Raw genomic sequence first — 22,224 nt, forward strand, 5'->3', positions numbered from 1 at the left:
CTGTGTGCCGTCTCTATACATCTGGCTTATGTCCTGAGTGAAGTCATGTGCACAAACCCTCCGTGTGGTCCCTCCTGCCACACTAACTTCGGGATTCTCCTGTGCACTGGGAGATTTACACAGCATTCTTCCTAATCTCATGGCTGTTCAGGAAAGTGCTCTCCACTGAAGGAGCTTTCTATGGCTTCCTGGAATGTTATTGAGAGAGACAGTTTTGTTCAAAGTATTGCTCTACAATTTGCTGTGTGGGTAGAATCCTATGGGATGCTCACCATTTATGGGAATTTTGTGTAGAAAGAACTGGGTTAATAAGGTCATCTTTTCTTCTTTTTTTTTTTTTAGCTTCAGCATTATTCTACAGTCCATAAGTAGTATGTCTTACTTATTTCTAGAGGCTGCATTCAATATTTTTATAAAAGAAATCGTTGTGATAGCATAGATCAGGAAATGAGTCATGTATGATTTTTAATTCTAGAGACATCTTTCCTTCCAGAATCAGAACAACAATAATAACAACGCAACATTCATGCACATACAAAACTTATCTGAAAGATGATATGCAAATTGATGTTTTTGGTCTGCTAGACAGACATCAAAACTTACAGTGCTGCTCAAACTGGGTCAGGGCAAGTCAGGATGAAAATAAAAAAGAGACATGGGTCCTGCAGTAGAGGACTTGATGCAAATCCCAATTTCACCAATTTCTTATTTCACACAATTTCTAATTGTGTGACCTTGGGCAGTTTCCTCAGTTATGAAATAACAGTAACAAAAAAGACAATAATAAATTAATAATTGATAACTATAATAGTAGGTAGACAACAAGATTATTAAAGAGTTAAATGAGCTCACATAAGCTTGGTCAACTTTCTGAATTGCTATCCTGCTTATGTTACTACAGCATCCTTCTGGAAACATATCCATCCTTATGGCTTCTGTGGCCCTCCACATTCTGTCACCAAAACCAGTTCGTGTAGATTGGTCCTCCCCAACCTCACCCTTCAGGACTGCCCCAGACAAGCTACTGGCTGATACTTTTACTAATAATTAGAATCTTCTGAAAGGTAGGCTTTGTGGAGACACTTGGAATTTCTGCTCAGGGACTGAATATTCTTCTTTTTTCCTACCCGTGTTAGGAAGTATTTTGCTAAGATCATTAAACATTCACTCATTTATTGTTTGAGAGCAGAATAAGAAAGAAATGCCAAGAACACAGGCAAGGAGTTAGAAACATGCAGCTTGAGAAAGAAGAAATATGAGAAAACTTGGGAAAATATCAGAAGATGAAAAATGAGGAAGGTATACCTCAACAGGCCATAGGTTTTCAGCAAAACAAAAATAAATAAAATGAGGCAAAATAAGCTCTGTGGCTTCATTATCCAAATAAGTAAACGATAGTTTGTAGGTCCTAAATGTTTCATTGCATGTCACTGTTTTGCTGGGGGTGCACATGAGTTCCCTCATAGCCAGCTAAGCACAAGCTGAAGTCTATCATGAAAACTCTACCCCCACTAGAAGTCATTTCCAGACATTATGATTCGGTTGGGGAATGCTATATGATTTTTAGCTCAGAAAAGGTTTCAACTATGGCAGTAACCTCAGCTTCAATGATCTGAATAAAGTTGGAGAGAAAGTGGAATTTTGCAGGAAACTTCAAAATGCCTAAGAGCTGATACAGAATGCTGCTTTGTAAAGAGCCCCCCTGCTCAGTGAGCACTGACAGTGGGCACTGAACTGAAAACAAAAATGTTACTTTTATCTTGCAAGTACACCAAATTCTCCTAAGAGAAAAGTGGACTCTCCCCAGAAAAGTGGACTTGCCACAGAGACACAAGGGAAGACCCCACCCTCAACAGTACATGATGTAGGTAAAATGATTCAACTTAGGAATCAATTGAATGACCTAATAACCAGTCCTCAACGCAATATCAAAGTACCTTTGTAAGAACCTCTGTGTAAATACACACATAACAGGCAGGCAGACACACACACACACACACACACACACACACGGGGGGGTGTGAGGGAGTCTTATGGGTTTATGTAAGATTCTGAGTAGCTGAGTAAGTGATGACTTGGTAGGGAGAATGATCTGATGACATTTTTGTACTTCTGATATCATATATATTGTTTTTGAGATATTCACTCAGAAAAAAAACAAGATGATGCTGTATATTCATCAGCTGAAGAAGGATATTATTATAACTAATATGAATTCATTAAAATGATTGATCCAAATGCTAATATGATGTTTCTCAGCGTTAACAGTTGAGCATTCATTTTTTTTTGAGATTATAATTACATCATTTTCTTTCTTCCCTTTCCTACCTCCAAACCCTCTCATATGCCCTTCCTTGCTCTCTTTCAAACTTATGCCCCTGGCTGGTTTTGTGCATCAACTAGACACGAGCTAGAGTCATCAGAGAGGAAGGAGCCTCAATTGAGAAAATGCCTCAGGTGATCCAGCTGTAAGGCACTTTCTTAATTAGTGATCAATGGGAGAGGGCCCAATCCATGATGAGTAGTGCCATCCCTGGGCTGGTGGTCCTGAGTTCTATAAGAAAACAGGCTGAGCAAGCCTTGGTAAGCAAGCCAGTAAGCAGCACCCCTTCATGGCCTCTGCATCAGCTCCTGCCTCTAGGTTTCTGTCCTGTTGGAGTGCTTGTCCTGACTTCCTTCAATGATGAACAGCAATGTGGAAGCATAAGTCAAATAAACCCTTTTCTCCCCCACTTGCTTTTTGGTCGTGGTGTTTCGTCACAGCTGGAGAAACCCTAAGACAGACTCTTTTTTCATTAACTGTTCTTAAGTGCATATATGTATATACATATTGTTATAAATTTCCTAAAGATAATCTGCTCAATCTGTGTAATGGTACTTGTATATATGTATAGTTTCAGGGCGGACTGTTTGGTCCTGGGCAATTAGCCATTGTGCTCTTCCCTGGAGAAGACAATTTCTCCTGCTCTCAGCATCCTTAGTTGTCTGGAATTCTATGTGTAGGGTTGAAGCCTCGAGGGCTTTCCCTGCTCTCTTTGGCATGTCTATTGCTATTCTTGTTCAGCTCATGCTTAAGCAGTTGGATGTAATGGTTGAAAAAAATTAGTTGAGATTGTGTGTGTAGTTCATATCTGTAATCCCAGCACTTGGGAAACTGAAGCAGGAAGCTCACCATGAGTTTAAGGTCAGTCTAGGCTATAATGGTGAATTCTAGGCCTTCTCGGGATGCAGTATAAGACTCTATCTCCAACAAACAGGCTGTCATCTCTTGGACCCATAAAGATTTATTTTTTGTGAGCCCTCAGTTTTAGATACAATAACTTTACAAACTAACGTTTCTTTTCGAAAAATCTGTCTTTAAATTGGGAATCACCACCAGGAAAGGATTTACAATCAGTATAAAATAAAAGGGAAAAGTCTTTGTATAATTATGTGTTTACTTTTTTTCTGATGCTTTTATGCCTTGGAGACTTAATCCAGAAGAATTTCTCTCTAAACTCACACCAAGGCTGCAGAACTCCTGGAGAGAACAGCTAATCTTGTCCTAGTCTTCCTTCCTTTCATATGCAAATCAACCAATCCTGGGTCCCTTTCTCCAACTCCCTTCTTTATGGAATTTACAAACCAAACCAAGGTCCTAAAGCACCTTGGTTCTAGACCCCAAGAGACGGCATTAATAGCTCAGGCCCACTGAAACAAACGATGAATCTAGTTAATTCCAAGATACTTCTATTTTCCCTCCTATCTCTTCTTAACAATTCCAATGTGGGCCCCTTTCCACCCCATGACTAACTGACCAGGCGTCCTTACAGAATTAAGGCAAGAGCACTATCAGAGACACTTGCTCTAGAGCAGCCATTCTTGGGTTTTATGTGCACTTTCCATAAAGCTCTTTCCTTCCAACATGAGAGGAAGATGGAAATTTTTGACTGGCCCAAGCTTAATGTATGGGAAAATTCTGGGAAGTGAAATCCACCAGTAAGTTTTCCAGAGGATTCTGATACAGTATGAAGCTAGAGGAACAGTATTCCCTATAGTTTCATGGTGTTTCTTTTTTTCTTTTCTTTTTTTTTTTCTTTTTTGGTTTTTCAAGACAGGGTTTCTCTGTGGTTTTGGTTCCTGTCCTGGAACTAGCTCTTTGTAGACCAGGCTGGCCTCAAACTCACAGAGATCCGCCTGCCTCTGCCTCCCGAGTGCTGGGATTAAAGGCGTGCGCCATCAGTGCCTGGCTCATGGTGTTTCTTTATTTAAGTATAGATTTTAATAAATCATGCTTCTACCATTTTCATCAATCTGGCTAGCTAGCTTTACTTGGTTCTGGGAATGGAACCCAAGGTGTCATGCATGCTGCTCAGACTCATCATACTCATTTTAATATATGTAGTATTTCCATTTCATTCAGTCCTATGTACTTTATGATTCATATTTTTATTAGTTAATATTTGGGGCTGGAGAATGGAACCCAGAGCCTCCCGAATGTGAAGGAAAGGCTTGACCAGAGCTTTGTCCCCTGCTTTGCTTGTGTCCTTTTCTTACTCGGGTTCCTGTGATTTCTTTTCACTTTTCAATGCCTTTTTAATCCCCTGCAATATTTTTGGTCATTAAGACCTTCCTTCATGGTTTCTGTGTACAAATTGGAATCATTTCCTGACCTTTAAGGCAAACTTTATAAGCTATTGCTATCACACTTTGAAGGTGAGCTTCTCTATTACACTCTCAGGAATGCAAGTGCAGGCTCAGTAATAGAAACACTTCCTCTACATTTTCTTCTGGGCACCTCCCTTGCCTCACTAGGCCCAGGCCCTGGACTCCACAAGAACCACAGGTTTAATTGAGGAGAAATTCAGTTTTCAAACTCTAAGTCATCTTCATATGGTGTCACACCCCTATAATCTGAGCACTCATAAGGCTAGCCTCAGCTACGTAGAAAGACACTGTCTCAAGAACAAAACAAAAGAGGCAAACAAAATCCCCTCTGTGTCAATGACCAAATTTCCAGTGCCTTTTATAACTTCATCTATTCATTTCTGTCCCATAAATCAAAGCAATTAGCCTCTTCCTTAAAGTGAGGCATTTCAAAAACTTAGGAGATATGAGCCATGCTCATGATACTACTTATCTCCTCCTCAAAGCACAGAAGAGCAATACCTATGTATTTAAATGCAGTCCTTTTCACCCAAGTAACCAGAAGTTATCTCACTTCACCAGATGTTGAAAACAAATTTATCCAGACTAACATGCTTCAATTTAATAGGGAACATCATCAATGTAACATTACCTGTTTCTTACAAATAAAACAGAAGAGATTTTTTTCTTTCCTCTACTTGTATAACTGAATGTTTAAATTTCTCATCCACATGTAGTGACATCACTGCCTCTAGTTCATTTATTAGGTAAACAATTAGCATGTGAAGGGCTCATGTACAAATGTACATAAATGTTTCCTAATCACTGTCCTGCCTTACTTTTTTGGATCCAAGTACAAGAGTCATTGTGACAGTTGTAAAGGAAATGGCCCCCAAAGGGATTGGCACTATTAGGCAGTGTGGCTTTGTTGGAGTGGGTGTAGCCTTGTTGCAGGAAGTGCATCACTCTGGAGTTAGGCTTTGAGTTCTTATATATGCTCAAGCCATGCCCAGTGTTTCAGATCACTTCTTGTTCCCTGTGAGTCAAGATGTAGAACTCTTAGCTCCTTCTTTAAAGCCATGTCTACCTGCATGTCACCTTGCTTCCCACCATGACAATAATGGACTAAGCCTTTGAACTGTAAACAAGACACCGCAATTAGATGTTTTCCTTTATAAGAGTAGCCATGGTCATAGAGTCTCTTCACAGCAATAGAAGTCCTAAGACAGTCGTTAAAAAAAAAAAGAAAAAGAATTACATACAACTTTACAGTTTTGTCATGATTAACATTTCCCTTCATCCAAATCTTGACTGAGGCATTCATTGCAATTCAGACATATATTTAAATGTGTGTGACCAATTTGATGCTCTGAGAGTTTTCCTACAGTTGTTCTGTTGATTTCGACAACAAAATAGTGATTTGGTCATCATTTATTATCTATTTGTTTAGATTTCCAAGCAATTTGAATTATTCCCTCAGAAAAAAATAACAACAAACTTATTTATTTTTATAACTGCACAGTATTTCAACCTGTATTGTACTATTGTTTGTCTTACCATAGATTTTCATATGTAGATGCCTTGACTTATTCATTTGTACATAATTCAAAATGTACCCACCAAGTTAACATATTTTAGTGTTATTGGTGTTTTATGTTTGTGATTTCCAGAACAGTTAAATTTTGTAGTGATTGAACTAATTTAGGCTAATTTATGGGTTAAAATACTGACATATGGGAAAGTCACTTATTCCTCCATGTGAATTCAACAAAGGCCTCAGCCACATCATGCATAGAATATATTTGAAACAAATATAATATTTAATGTTAGTTTTCAATTGAGATCAAAATAAATAATTTACTAAGACAAAAAGCCTCCAAATGTTTCCTAAGGAGTCTCCAATTCCAACAGAAACATGAGGAGCAAAGAGGTGAGATGGAACTACAGAGAGATCCATACACCTCTCAGAAGCCTACTGAGATAACCACAGGAAAGCCATCTGACCTCCCACGTCCACATTTTCTCCTTTTATGTAATGTATCAAACCCCAATGGCACAAACCTTCTATTACATAAAGATAACTGGATCTTTTCTCCTCCTCCTCCATGCCAAGACCTTGGTCACCTGTGAGAAAAGCATAATTTTGGCACCACACTGGGTACCAAAAGGTAGGGTGGTATAATAGCTCCAGAAGCAAAGTGGTTTGGGATGCCTCCTAGCCTGATGACCCCGACCATCCATCACCCTGGAAGCTCTTGTCTGCTCAGTCCATTTGTGATTCTGAAAGGTTCTTAGCCCTCTAACAAAACATTCCCACTGATATATCCCTTCAGCAGGAGGTATGTGGCTTTATTTCACCATATGGTAAAATTGAAATCTACTTCTAAAATCATGACTCTCCACCCTGTTGTACAATCACAACAACTGGGGAACTTTATGTCTGAGTTTCAGCTATAGCTTGACACTGATATATTTTTTAAAGTTCCCCAGTTGCCTAGCATGTGTGGAGCCCCAGGTTTAATATAATAAACATACTCACACAAACACACACTCATAAAACTAGAGGTTTTGATATTCTGATATTGTTCTAGGGTATAAACCTAGGTTCCAAGATTTTGGAAAACTTCTATATCATTCCAAAGGCAGTTCGACTCCAGAGTCATTGTTGCAAGGATGTAGTAGAGAGATGAAAGACTAGCCTCAGACCATTCCTCAGAATGGTTAGTGACACAAACGTGGAAGGAAAACAGGAAATGCCTGGAAAGAGGTCTGAAGGAGAAATGTTAAAGGAAGGCTGAGCAGGTACAAAGGCAATCTCCAGTATCTTTATCCCTCGGTGCTGAGCAAATGCATCCTGTCGGTAGCAAGGAGACTCTGGGCAGGTGGCTGACTACCTAGCTTGGCTCCTGGCTTCACCAGAGCCCAGGGGACATGGATAATAATCTTGTGCAAAGATGGGTCTGTTTTCCATCTGGCTTTCTGCTCCCTCTCCCTAAACCCTGCCTGGCATGGGGATGTCTAAAGGGGCATACTTTCTGTTTGCCACACTGGGTTTGGCACATGTCTTCTGGGATGCAGCTGGACTGCACAAGACAGCAGCCAGGCTCCCCTGCAGGCCCCTTGATTTGGTAGCCAGTGGACCTTAGTCAGAAACAAATGATTGCAGTTCCCAAGCCGGCACTTTAATTGCCTTTCCTTGCAAAACAGGTTCCCAGGCAGTTTAAGAGAATTGATTTGGTGAAGGCAATTCTTTGCTTGAGGTACTTAATTAAAAGCAGTTCCTTGAAAATACAAGTGATAGTATGTGAAAATGACAAGCCATAAACTCCAGGACACGCAGGCAGGCATCTTGTTTTATATAGCACTTTAACATTTAGCAGACACTTCTCCACACTCCAGCTCATTTAGGGCTGCTTTGGGAACATCCTCCTCTAAGGTGGATAAACTACTAACTGTCTCCCTCTGCTCACAAAGATATGACTCTGAGTGGTTTAGTGAGTGAGTGGTCTAAAGTATCACAGCTATTGTACTGGTCCTAGGTATATTTTTATTGGGTGTATTAGTATTATAGTGTCCTTTTCCTAGTCCTCTATGTATAGGTACAGTCAGTGGAAGGAACTGGAGAAAAAAACAAGCTGGAACAGCCCACTCTGCTTTTAGTGGTCTCCCCTGAGCATGGTGTGCCTTCTCCTTGCTGGGCAAGCCTATTCCAGAAACAGCTTTCCAAATGCCCCTCTCTCCCTCTATTTTTGTGCTTCCCTGCCATGGCTAACTTCTGAGTTGCCAACTGGCTTCTATGGCTTCAAAGCAATTTCTTTACCTGATTGACCAGCTCTCCGCAGTAAAGTACTCTGAGTTAAACACCCGAGAGGGTTCTGTTTACTGGCCAGACTCTATCAGGCAGGACCCTGACAGGAAACAGATGGTACAATCAACAGGGCCACCAGAGAACTGAGTGAAGACACTGTTCACGTGGACTGCTGAGGGCATGGTGAGAATCACTGAAGCCTCGGGCCAACAAGAGTATGGGGAGGAGGGTCCATAACTAAAGTAGACATACGGTTTTGGAAGAGGAATCTCGGAACACAACCACCACTACATCCTTCCAAGCAAGGAAGGGTAATGAATGCACTTCTCTCTTCTTTACCTTCCTGTCTCTTGGTAGAGCTCCTGGTTGACCAAAGCCAGTTTTTAGTCTGAGGGCAAAAGTGGTGCATATGTCAGTCTTCAGGAAAAGAGTGTAGGAAAAGGAGAGGGGAGGACTGTTTGTGTGCTGTCAGGGCCTAGGAAAGGCAGGAGCAAATTGGAGGTCCAGACTGACTGATTGAAACAGCCAGTGAAGAACTGAATTAGGACCACCAACCTTATAGTTTCAGGTCCCAAGTTCCTTTTGCTTCCCAGAATTGATTAGACATGAGAAAAACAATACATAAATCTTGTCTTAGGACTTGGGAGGCAGCTCAGTTGAAGCACTTACCTAGTGTGCCCAAGTCCTTGGCTTCCATTCTCAGCACCACAAAATAATACCAACAATAGTTATTATTATCATTTTTTTTTCTGAGACAGGTTTCTCTGTGGAACAGTCCTGGCTGTCATGAAACTCGCTTTGTAGGTCAGGCTGGTTTCAAACTCACCTGCCTCTACCTCCCAAGTGCTGGGATTAAAGGCATGTACCAGTACTGCCTGGCTCGTTATTATTCTTATCCTTGCTGATGAAGAAATCTTTACTCTTCTTTGAAAAACAATCATTTATTAGAATGAATAAATATAATAATGTGCAAAGGAGGGGATAGAAGACAGAATGTATTTAATATTTAAGCTACCCAGACTTTTCAAATTTTAATGGACAAATTATAACTGAATAAATTAATGGATACAGTGGGATATTTTGATATATGTATACATTCTCAAATGGTCAAATCAATGAATTACATATCCATACTGCACGTACTTATTATTTTGTTTGAGAATATTTGAAACTTACTCAGCAATTCTTAAATATTTAATACATTATCTTTAATTATAGTTATTCTGTAATACAGTAGTTCCACAATATTTATTTTTCCTACCTAACTAGAATTTTGAATTTTTAAACTAACATCTCCCATCCTCACCCATTCCTTTCTCCCAAATACTGATAACCATCAGTTTATTCTCTGTTTCTAAATTCATCTTTTTGTTACCTTATACATAAGTATAAGTTATTTGTCTTTCAGCATCTGGCTTGCAGCCTATTCATCTTTGTGCCAAACTAAAGCATTTCCTTCTTTTGTAAAGCAGAATGGATAGTAGCCTATGATGATTAAATACATGCGTTTCTTAAGGGACACTCAGCTTGTTTGTGTATCTTGGCTCTGGTGAACAATGCTGCAATGAACATGGGCAATTCAAACTTTCATCTGTAACCTTGTAATGCTCAAACATTCTCTGGGCATGGTGCCCTTTGCATGCTTGTAGATTTCTAAGGATAATTGTACTTTGACTGAGGGAATTTTAGGTAATTCTGATTGTTTCATTTTACAATGAATCTTATTTTCATTATGTCTATTGTAAAATAAAGTGCGTGTATATGAATGTATGGTATGTGTATTTGTGGGGGTAGTGCCCGTGTGTGCACTCGTGGAGGTCAGACATCAGGTGTCTTTATCACACTTTATTTATTTATTTACGATCTTTTTTGAAATTTAACTTTTTATTGATTCTTTGCGGATTTCCCGGCATGCATCCTGATTCCACTCATCCCCCCCCCCCTGTCTTTTTCCATCTGCCCTCTGCCCTTGCAACCTTCCCCCAAGATAAAATAAAATTTAAAAGAAAAGAAAGGAAAAAAAAGAAAAAAGATCCGCTCCTCGAATCTGAAGTGTGACACAGTAAGTCACACAATATACTTATTTGAGACAGGGTCTCTCACTGAACTTGGGCTTACTGATTGGCTAGACTGTCCGGCTACTTAGTTCCCAGGATACAGCTGTCTAAGCCTCCCAGTGCTGGCATTACAGCTGAAGACTACCCTGCCTGGCTTTTTACAGGAGTTATAGGCAGCTCAGGTCTTCGTGCTTGCAAAGGAAACACTTTACTCATCGCCCCAAGGACTTCACATTTCAAAGAAATGCCGCATTAGTTGTAGGGTTTAGAAAAAAAAATGATTTGTGGGGACAACTATACTGTCAGCTTTTCAATCTCCTTTCTTTTTGGTGGGACAGTAGGGTCGAGACAGGTTCCCATTCTGTACTCCAGACTGACCTAGAACTCACTATGTAGACCAGATTGTATTCAAAGTTCTTGTGATCTGCCTGGCTCTGCCTCTAAAACACTGGTATTATAGGCCCGTGCCACTGTGCTCTGCTCTCTTTTCTTTGTTATAAACAACATTTCTGAGTTTTAACAAACAGGGTGCTTCCTTGTTTCACAGGCAAGGAAACCTGAGCGTCAAAGGGCAATATCTTGTCCCAGGTTTTCCAGCAACTTTGAGGGAGAGTTGGAATTAGCACAAATCTTTTGTCCCCCACCCCCCACTTCACACCAGAAACTTTCCTGACCCAGTCACACATCCTTAACCAGCTCAAGTCCAAGACTGATTCTGAATCTGCTAAAACACTGTCACTGTCTTTTCCCCTAAAAAGCTTCCATTAGACAAATAGCTCTTCAGATAGCAGAGGCACAGAGAGGGAGGGCCAGGGAAAGACTGGAACGTGAACTGTTAGGAAAAGGAAGCACAGATCTGATTGACAAACAAGGCTGGCAGGGCAGTGGCTGGAGGCATATGAGCATTTAACAACCAACACACAGAAAAATATATATTCAAAACAGTGACCTTCCATTGCTGTTCCGTTGCCAAATGCATCCGAGTTTTTTCTCCTCACTAAAACTAACATCTGTGGAGCCATGATGGACTGGGGCTTTTGCCAGACTCAAAGTGCTTTATTTTTTTCTGTGCATTGTGAAGTCGCCCTACCCCCACCAGACAGTGGGGGGTCTTTTATAGACACATGCTTTGTCCCAGGAGTAAAGTAAAAAAAAAGGATTGCTTCATGTTCTAGACTAGATCATAACTGATAATGCTGGAGGAAACGCCAGGGAATGCTCCTTGTAATTTGATTGGAGCCCATTTCAGTGAGTTCACTGTGTTCCCGTAGGTCTGAAAAGCCAGTCTACCTACGAGTGTCTTATCAGTATGGCTCAGCGGGGTATTTTTAAGTGGCAGAATGCTCGGGAATGAAGTTCAGAGTAACCTAAGAACAGCAAGAGAAAATGAAATGTGGGGGAGAGGAAGGGCAACAGGGAAAAACAAGAAGTACCTTTGTCTGGGAAAGCTCTGCTCATTGTGCACAAGGCTGAACACTCAGCTGTCTAGAATCTTGACATTACAGAATATTCTAATGACTACAAACTGAAGCAGAAACAAATGCCAAATGAACAAAATGCTTGCTGCTTCTTACCATTTCCACTTTTCTGCCTCCCTCATACAAACTTCCTTTCTCCTGATTCCTCAGAGCATTCTGGCACAGGCTGCGTGCTAAACTTTAGAGCTCCCTCTCAAGCTTCAAATTACCTGCTCCTCCGCTGTCAGCAACATTCCCTCTCCTTGAGGACTCTGTATTGGCAGAAATAACCTTTGAAATCCTTCCCTGCCATTTTTGTTTCTATGCTTCTTATGATTGAGAAAATTAGGGCCATCTTTGCACTTATTGAGAAGGTGATAGGGCTAATGGAATTCAGATATATTAGACTCTCTGAAAATATTGACATTTCTACAAATAGACTTTCAGAGTGAAGCCAGGCAAGCAAGGCAACTTACCTTCAGTAGCTAGGAATTATGTGCAAAGTAGAAGGAGGGGCTATGGAGGTGGCTCAGCCGTTAAGAGCACTTACTACTCTTTCAGTGGACATGGATTCAGTTCACAGCACTACATGGTAACTCACAACTATCTGTAAGTCCATTTCCAGGGGATCAGATACCATCTTCTAGCTTCCTGGGGCATCAGGCACATACATGATGCACAGATATACATGCAAACGAAACACTCATACATATAAGAAAAAATTAATTTAAAAACTCCATAAAGTTGCCATGTGGACCCCTAACAAGTGTACAATAGTAATCAATAAATAAACTTAATTAAAGAATCAAGCTTAGTTTGAATAGCAATTGATGTAGAAGGGTCATCTGTCTATTTGTTACTTTCATTGGTTAATAAAGAAACTTCCTTGGCCCTTTGATAGGACAGAAAATTAGGTAGGCGGAGTAAACAGAACAGAATGCTGGGAAGAAGGGAAGTTAGGCAGATGCCATGCCTCTCCTCTCCAGGGCAGACTCCATGGAGCCAGCCGCCAGGTCAGACATGCTGAATCTTTCTTGGTAAGCCACCATTTCGTGGTGCTACACAGATTATTAGAAATGGGTTAATCAAGATGTGGGAGTTAGCCAAGAAGAGGCTAGAGCTAATGGGCCAAGCAGTTTTAAAAGAATGCAATTTGTGTGTTGTTATTTCTGGGGCAAACCAACCGTGCGGGAGCCGGGCAGGACGAAAAGCAGACCTATTCGCCTCATCACTACACTCATAGGCTCATAGATTTGAATGCTTGGTCACCATGGAGGGCTATGACTTGAGAGATGATCTTACTGGAAGAAGTGTGTCACTGGGGATGCGCTGTGAGGTTTAAAGCTCATGCCGACCCCAGAGTCTTTCTCTTCCTACTGCCTGCAGATCAGGATGTAGAACTCTCAGCTACCTCTCAGTACCATGTTGCCTGCATGCCACCTTGCTCTCTGTCATGCTCCTCACCATAATGATAATTGGCTAAACTTTGAAACTGTTAAGTAAGCCTCAATGAAATTCTTTCTTATATAAAAGTTGCCTTGGTGATGGTGTCTCTTCACAGCAAAATAACACTGACTAAGACAGAAGTTGGTAGCCGGAGTGAACTATTGCTGTGATAAGCCTGACCATGCTGCTTGTTGGTAGAATGTGGACTTTGGTATTTTGGATTAAGTTTGGCAAAGAATGTGCTGCTTTATGCACTTATCCCAAAAATTTGCCTGATGCTAAGTTGAAGAGTTATGGATTAATGGCATTGGTAGAGGAGATGGAGTGTTTGGAGTTTGCCCAGGTGGTTTTTGGTCTTGCTTTGGTCCAGTATTTCCTCACCACATTCCCTTTGCTTTCTTTTAGAATGATAATGTATATCCTGTGACATTGTATGTTAGAATTATGTGATTTACTTTTTAATTTTTATTTTACAGGGGGGTTACAATTAATTGTCATCAGTTTCAGAAAAGGATTTAAACTTTGGACTTGGAAACTATTATAGACCATGGGAATATTTGAAGTTGGATTGAGTGATATGGCTACAAGTTTATGTGGGCCAGGGAGTGGAATGTGGTGGTTTGGATGTGAATGGGCCCATCAGCTTATAGATTTGAGTGCTTAGTCACTGAGGAGTGGCACTATTTGGAAGGTTTAGGAAGCCTTGTTAGAAGAAGGGAATGAGCTTTAAGGTTTCAAAACCCATGCCAACACCAGAGTCTGTCTTCTTTATTCTGCCTGTGGATCAGGATGCAGAAATATCAGCTACTTCTCCAGCACCATGTCTCCCTGTGTGCCACCATGTTCCCTGCCATGCTGATAACGGACTAAACTTCTGAAACTGTAAGCAAGCCTCAATTAAATGCTATTTAAAATAAAAGTTGCCTTTGTCATAGTGTCTCTTCATAGCAATAGAACACTGACCAAGAAGGGGCTAAGAGATAGATGTCAATTGATATTCAAGGAGCTGACTGTGGAGTTAGAAGGTTCAGGTCTCAAACTGGCCACCTGTCAGGAGCCATTTCCCCCCTAACAATCATTACAGAGACCATCACTCTAGGGAGTCTGCAGAGAACCTCACACCCATAGTTATGTTCTATTGACAAAACCTGCCCCTCACCCAATTAACTGCTAATCTTAGCGGAACCCGCCTCACATTCCAGCTATCCAGGGAACCAGGTGTGGCCACTTGTGACTCCTGGCCCTATCTGTCTGTCTGAATGTAACCGAGCTACGTGACCGGAACCACGCGGCCTGCGAGATCCTGTACCCTGCCCCTCATCCCTTACCATATATAAACTGTAACCCGTCCCTAATAAACTGAGGCCTTGACAAAGTTGCTTGGCCTCGCTCTTCTGTCTTAGCTCACTCCCTTCCAGGTAGCGCCCCTCCGAGACCCTGGAATAACTTGATTGCGGGTGGGTTACTAACCCCTAGACTGAGTAGCCCACCCAACGCAATCCACAGTGGCGCCCGAACCAGTGACTCGGAGTACGGTCAGCTATCGGACGACACGCGCAGTCCCGGGACAACAACAAGAAGAAAAATGAAGGTTCTGCGGCTGTAGTACTCGGACAGATGGCAGAACGGGAGGTAGGCGCAGGTTCACGTCGTCCCACAAGGGGTGAGACAATCACTTTCAAAGGAAGAAAAATTCATACAGGAATTTAAACATTCACTCAGGGACAGAGGAGTAAGAGTCAAAAACAGAGATCTATGTGTTTGCTTTATGTATATGTCTTTAACTCCCTGCCACATGGAGCAAAAGCTGACAGGCAGGTTTGCTATAAAGGAGTCTAGACTCAAAAAGCTGCAGCTGCATGTAAATATGCTTCTTTTCCATTTCAAAAATCTTGCTTCTTGGTCAAAAATCTTTAGTTTGTAGGTGTAAAAGTTTATATCTAAGGTAGATTAAGTTCAGTACTGTGTTTCTGTAGAAAAAGTTTTAAGGTCAAAGATTGTGATGCATTCAGAGGATTTTTAGAATTGTTTAGGCTATCTGAGTTTTTATTTCTTTATTATAAGGTTGGGGATTGTTCTTTTGAGTTCTGTATTGTTCTTTTGAGTTCTGTGAAAAGTTTTGCTATAATTTTAATGAACATTTACATAAAATCTGTATGTGAGTTCTGTGAGAAATGTTGCTATAATTTTTAATGGACATTTACACTGAATCCGTAAACTGCTTTCAGTGAAATTGTCATTTTTGCTGTGTTTCTTCTGCTTTCGCAAGAAAGTAGGGGATCTTTCAAGATTTAAAATTCTTATCCGACAAGTTTTTCATTTGTACGGCCCGCTCTTGGGTGGGAGTCGTAATGTTTCAGCTTGAGGTTCTTTCCTGCTGCCAGGTGTTGCTTCAGGCCTCTCACTAAATTTATCAAGGGCCAGAGTTATACTCTTAGCAAGTGATAATGGTTAAAAGTAAAAAACATTTCGGCCTTCACAGGCAGAGATGACGGGACAAAAAACTTCTGTCCTGCTTGCTTGGAGTTGCTCCGGGATGTTTTGTGGTATTCATGGATATTTTAAAAGGATGATGTCTCATTTATCCTAGGTGTAAAAGAGATACCTTTGGGTTATTTTTAGATTCTGGCTATGATAAAGTTCTGCTCTGGGCATGGCAGAGCACGTGTCCTTGTGGTATGGTTAAACAACTTTGTATTTAGGCCCAAAAGGGGTACTGCTAAGTTTTGAGGTAGATATCTGCCTAATTTTACATAATGGAGGTCCCTCACTGCTGGGGAGACTCTCACTCAGGTCTTGGAAGGGCGCGGCCCCCCCATGGCTCACCAAAGACCGTCCTTGCTGAGGTCGCTTACACGTGGCCTTGGTTGGTGGGGGAGGAGTTCGACCCCCAGTGACCGGAAAAAAGAATTTTTGAGAAGACCACAGCCCGGTGGTCCAGAAAGGTCATAAAAATTTCAAAAACCTACGGAGGCTCCCTGCCTCTCGGGACCACTCCCAGGGTCATAATCAGCTAGTTCCTAAAACAGTACTGTGATAATTGCAGCTGGAAAACTAGTTTTTCAGGATTGCAGTTTCTCGGGGATTGCTATCAGGATTGCAGTCTTCAGTCAGTTCCTGGTGCAGGGTTGCTGAACAGGCTAGCCCTGGATTTTTGATTCTCCTCTTCCTGCTGGGGGGGCTGGAGAGATGGCTCAGTGGTTAAGAGCATTGCCTGCTCTTCCAAAGGTCCTGAGTTCAATTCCCGGCAACGTGGTGGCTCACAACCATCTGGAATGAGGTCTGGTGCCCTCACAGGCTAGTCCTGGATTTTTGATTTTTCTCTTCCTGCTGGGAGAGTCTGGATTTCTCCAGGTTTTTCAGTGCTGTATGTGATTCAGGGATGGCTGTGCAGTATGTACTTCCAACACTGCTCCCAGCGCCGCAGCTGCCGCCACGGGCTGCAGCTCACTTCCAGCGAGTTTTTTTCCTACCCACGTTTTCTTAAGCATAGATTGTTAACAATAATTTTTAATCTTGGTCATTTTTACAAGGATAAGGTAAATCTCAGAGTTTTGATTTGCCTTTCTCTGACGGCTAAAGGATGTTATATTCAAACATTTTTTAGGTGTCTCTCAGTCATTTTTGAGTTCGTTTGTTGAGAGTTTATCAGTTTAGGTCTATAACAAATATTTTTATTGGATTAAATTTTTAATAACTAATTTCCTGAGTTCTTCATATATTTTTGGAATGAGTTTATGATAAGTAAAGATCTTTCTGCACTCTATAGCCTTGTTATACAAAAGGTTCTCAACTCAGGAGATATAATTTATGGTTTCTCACAATGTTTGTGCCACTGAGGCTATGTTTACAATGTGGCAAGGTGTACTTCAAAAATTTTTCTCTGTGAGGTTCAACATAAATTTTTATATGCTAAAGCCTTTGGCTCATTTGGGCTTAAATTTTGTTCATGAAGATGGATATAGATCTATTTTCATTCTTCTACATGTTGGTGTCTAATGAGACCAGCATTACTAGTTAAAAAAAACTTCATTTTTCCATTTTCCTATTTGCAAGGCAGACTTGCAGCTTAAGAGGAGGATAGCTTACAAACTTTTGGATGTCCAATGGTTAAAGCCCTACTTATAATGTTCTTATGAGAGATATTGAGCTGCTAGGTAAAATTCTTACAAAAAACAGTTTCCAATAGAGAGCTTAAAACAAGTTGCCTAGCAGGTACTCAAACAGGTAAAGTATACAATAATCAACAAATACAGTATATTAATTATAATTCAGCTATGGCAAATATGTATATTAAATGTAAAACTTATTCTACAACAGTTTTATAAAAAATGCTGTTTATGGCTAAACCTTCTCAGTTTTGCTAGTTAAAATATTAAACTCTTAATTTAAAACAGTAGCCTGTCTGGTACAAAAGGACAGGATAACATCTGGAAAATGGTTTAATAGAATATTGACTATGATCAAAGTTTCTTATACTAAATAATAGATTCATTGATAATTTTAAGATTGATTCCTGGACAATTGCCTTTGCTCAATTCAAGGCCAAAAACGATTATCTTTTCCCAGATCATTGCCTGTATTTTGCTAATGTTATGGCAAAAAATCCCTTAAAGGATTTTATGCTAAAATTTTACAAATGGCTCTTCCAATGGAGGAACTGCATATATGGTTAATAAAAAAAATTGTGGAGTATAACAAGGCTCCTTCAAAGCAGCTTATGAGAGTTGCAAGCAGATCCTGATGCAAACGGATCTGGCATGATAACACCAAGCAGACCTTTGCTAAGGCAAGGTGGAAAAGCCCTTGCAATGCATTATGAAAAAACCCGACCTATATATATTTGGGGTCGAGGATGTGTTTATGTTTTTTCACAGAAAGAAAAAATCTGGACTTGAGTCGTGGCTGCAGACATCCCACAGAGGAGTTCCAGAGATGATTGCAGAAAGGTCCTTGGTCCGGCCTTCCCTGCCCCCAAGGAGAAGAGTGCCTGATAACAGAACCTGCTACGCCACTCTGCAGGGTGTCATCCTGTCTCCAGAGTCCAGCCTGAGATAAGTGCGAGGATGTGCTTCAGATAGCTGAATCCAGCTCACCTCACCCAGGAATTCCACCTGCCCTGAAGTACAAATGCTAAACTGCTTCTACAGTTTGAACTCTGGTTTGCTTTGAAGCTAAGATACAGACCAAACATCAGACTGTTTTAATCTTTGGGACACAAAACTCATTTTAATTAAAATATTAATGCCTCTTCACTTAAGAAGGGGGAAGATTGGGGTTCCTGTCACTGTTGCTCAGAGACTGGAACTGGTGGTATTTGTTAACAACAATGTATGTCATTGTACTCTTACTGAAATTGATCTAATGATATTTGTAACTGCTTATAGAGGCTGGAAAAGGTTTGACACATGCTGTGAAATGTTTGGGTTTAGTGCATATGTTAAAAATTTTAGATATAGATCCCTTTACACTGCACTAATTTTTGGCAAACAGCACTCATAATTTTAATGTGGAGTAGGCATTTAGGAAGGAGGATACCTTAGGCCAGACTAAAAGGTGAATACTGGGTTTGGAAAAAGCCCTTTCTTCTTGTCTGGAAGATGGAGTTATTGGTGCCCAAAATTATATCATTATATCTTTTGTTTGAGGAGCTCCTCACAGTTTTTCATTAATGATAGACTCAGGCGCCCAATGACGGGAGTTAGTGTGGATCCTCACCTGAATAGCACACCATACAGAGGCTGTAAAGGCCGGCTCAACATGGCATGGTGCCAGGTACGAGGAAAGCTCTCCACACAGCCTAAGACAGGATGCCCTGTGGTCTGCTTACTTTAACTCTTGCTAGATACCTTTTATTTGAGAAGCTCCAAGGAACTAATGCTAATCATAAGGCACCCCTCTGTTCCCATGAGAGGTAAATTGCTTCACCATTCGAGAGGAGGGTTTCTACTTGTCCCAGTCCCTTCTCTTTTAAATCTGACACCAGGGTTGACTCTGACTTAGTGCCCTCCACTTAATAACTGTTTGCCTTTATATAAGAGAGGGGGAATATGTCAGGAGCCATTTCCCCCCTAACAATCATTACAGAAACCATCACTCTAGGGAGTCTGCAGAGAACCTCACACCCATAGTTATGTTCTATTGACAAAACCTGCCCCTCACCCAATTAACTGCTAATCTTAGCGGAACCCGCCTCACATTCCAGCTATCCAGGGAACCAGGTGTGGCCACTTGTGACTTCTGGCCTGTCTGTCTGAATGTAACCGAGCTACGTGACCGGAACCACGCGGCCTGCGAGATCCCGTACCCTGCCCCTCATCCCTTACCATATATAAACTGTAACCCGTCCCTAATAAACTGAGGCCTTGACAAAGTTGCTTGGCCTCGCTCTTCTGTCTTAGCTCACTCCCTTCCAGGTAGCGCCCCTCCGAGACCCTGGAATAACTTGATTGCGGGTGGGTTACTAACCCCTAGACTGAGTAGCCCACCCAACGCAATCCACAGCCACCCTGTTGGGCGACTAAACAAGTTACTTATATTATCTTCCTGTTGCCAATCCTTAGTCTCCTCATCTTGCACACTATGGATAATTACCTTTAAAAACTTAAAAAAAAACTTTTAAGGTAATTACTGTGGGAATTTATGTGAAATCCTGTATGTATAGCTGGTCTGCAATACATATTCTCCAGAGTAAGCTATTCTGTAGTTCAATGAATGTAATAAATCTGGGTAGAATTCCAGACACAGTGGTAGAACATGGCCGAACTACTAAACTTTGTACTTATTGTGGCAAGTTCTAGACAGAAATTGATCTTATGAAGGTAAGACACCATTCAGAGAGTCAAGGGCTATTCATCTGGGTTTTCCAAGACTGACCACTAAAACCATGACTTCAGTAGCAGAATGAGATCAGTCAAGTGTCTGATCCTGGAGGGTCTCTTTGGCTCTCAGTTTTACAAAGTTAACAACATAATTGCTATAGAAAAAGTATCCAAGTCCATACAAAAATCCATTAAGGGTGTAACTTGGTGTGGAGCATTTGACTAGCATGCATGAGGCCCAGGGTTCCATTTCTAGTATTGAGCAACCTAGTACAAAGAGGACTGGTAAGCATGGTCTCTACAGACAGTAATCAAGAAATTAATTGGCAAGTAAAAAAGAACTTATCATGCAAAGCAAAGTAAGGACATAGCACATGTTTTTGACATAATATTTGATTCCATTTTATTGGAATTGCAGCTGTTTCCATTGTAGTAATCAAGCCGTAGGCAAATATAGAAGCAATGCTGAGTGACACATCTGCTTCTCTTTCTATCAGCAAAAGAATTATGTGTTTACTGGTCAAATACCCACCCTGGGAGCCTCCCAGGAACACCTCTGGTTAACTCGAGATAATGATCCTTATAAGCACCATCACTGTATGCTCACCCTGGCCTGAGCATCAGCTTCAGTTTTCCCCTGAGTTTTGGCTTGGGTGCCTGATAGATGTTTAGAACTTCAGATCTAATAGAAGAGTGTGCAGCCTAATGAAAGGGGCTTCTAAACTTGTAAACCTCTTACTATTCTAGTCCCAATAACTCAGACTTGCTTGAAATAGACCTGCTGTTAAAATCTCTGAGTAGTCAGTGTTAAAAAAAAAAAAAAGCTTTTTAGGTCTAGGCCGTCCAATGTGGCAGCCATTTGCTGTGTGTGATAATAGAGCACTTGACATGGATTCAGTAAAACTAAGGAAATGAATTTTATTGCATTTGTTTATTCAGTAGAGAAGCAGGAGTGTTCATGTGGGGGCTGTCAAAAGCCAACTTAATGGTCAGCTATCTCTTTCTACCATGTGGCTCTCAGGGATTGAAACTCAGGTCATCAGGCTTGACAGCAAGTATCTCTATCCCCTAAGTCATCTTTCAGGTCAGATTTATTTAATTTCAGTCAACCTAAATTTAGGTAGCCACATGTGACTAGTTGCTCTCATAACATGCAGATTTTGGGACAAACAGTGGTCTTACTTCTTTATCTCTACTACATGCCCATTGCACTTTCTTTGTGGTCCTTCTTCCAATACTCCAGAGCCAAAAAGTGATGACATCTCCTAGCTAAATACTCGTAACCAGAACTTAAATGTATCCCTTCTGCGTACAGTTATATCCTGTATAACCGCCACCCCCATCCTTAACATTCAGCAAAGTGGCAGTGAAATATATTATTCAATTCCAGGGGAGTATGTATGTCTAAGAGTATGTGCTATATCAGTATGAAGCCTGTCAGTCCAGAACAGCCTGGTTATATAGGTACTTCTGACAGCCGCCCTTTACAAATGAGGAACCAAAACTTGAGAGAGATCAATAGCTTGCTTCAAGCAGAGCATGGAGGTGCTCACCTCTAATCGCAGCATGCTGGTAACTGATAATGGAGGATTGCTGCACCTATAGTCTAGCCAGTATCACACAGCAAGACTCCATTGCAAAACCAACCAAACAAACAAACAAAATGAAATTGCTTTACTTACCATAGTTAGGAATTAGCAAAGCTGAGATTCAAATTTAGGGAGGCTGGTTTATTAAGGAATTTAGGAATATTAAGGAAATTAGTGAATCTGTTCAGGATTGGCTTCCCAGCTTCTAGCTTTTCTAGATTCATCTAGTTATCCTTAGCAAACAGCCTCCTCTGAATTTCTACACTTGTCGCTGTACAAATAGCTTATTACTGATTAGACCAGAATTACTGCTGTACCCTACAGGTTGCTAAGGTAACAGAAGCAAGATGAGTAAGCAGTACCTCAGGTACTGCAGGGGTTCAAAAGTCCCCAGCTATAAAAACTAAAGCCAGGAGGAAA

At 40.9% G+C, this 22,224-nt stretch overlaps 1 long non-coding RNA gene across 1 annotated transcript in view; it reads left to right on the plus strand.

Annotated features, from left to right (window-relative positions):
• The window catches only part of LOC126512899 (uncharacterized), a 121,239-nt gene extending 101,469 nt beyond the window's left edge, over positions 1–19,770 (plus strand). Inside the window, exon 2 of the long non-coding RNA XR_007595176.1 lies at positions 14,813–19,770. This is a non-coding gene — a long non-coding RNA (uncharacterized lncRNA). The remainder of the gene's footprint in view (positions 1–14,812) is intronic.
• Positions 19,771–22,224: the final 2,454 nt, after the last annotated feature.

This window comes from Alexandromys fortis, unplaced genomic scaffold, assembly GCF_014885135.2.
Source record: "Alexandromys fortis isolate MF-2015 unplaced genomic scaffold, M_Fortis_MF-2015_v1.1 scaffold_83, whole genome shotgun sequence".
Taxonomy (NCBI): domain Eukaryota; kingdom Metazoa; phylum Chordata; class Mammalia; order Rodentia; family Cricetidae; genus Alexandromys; species Alexandromys fortis.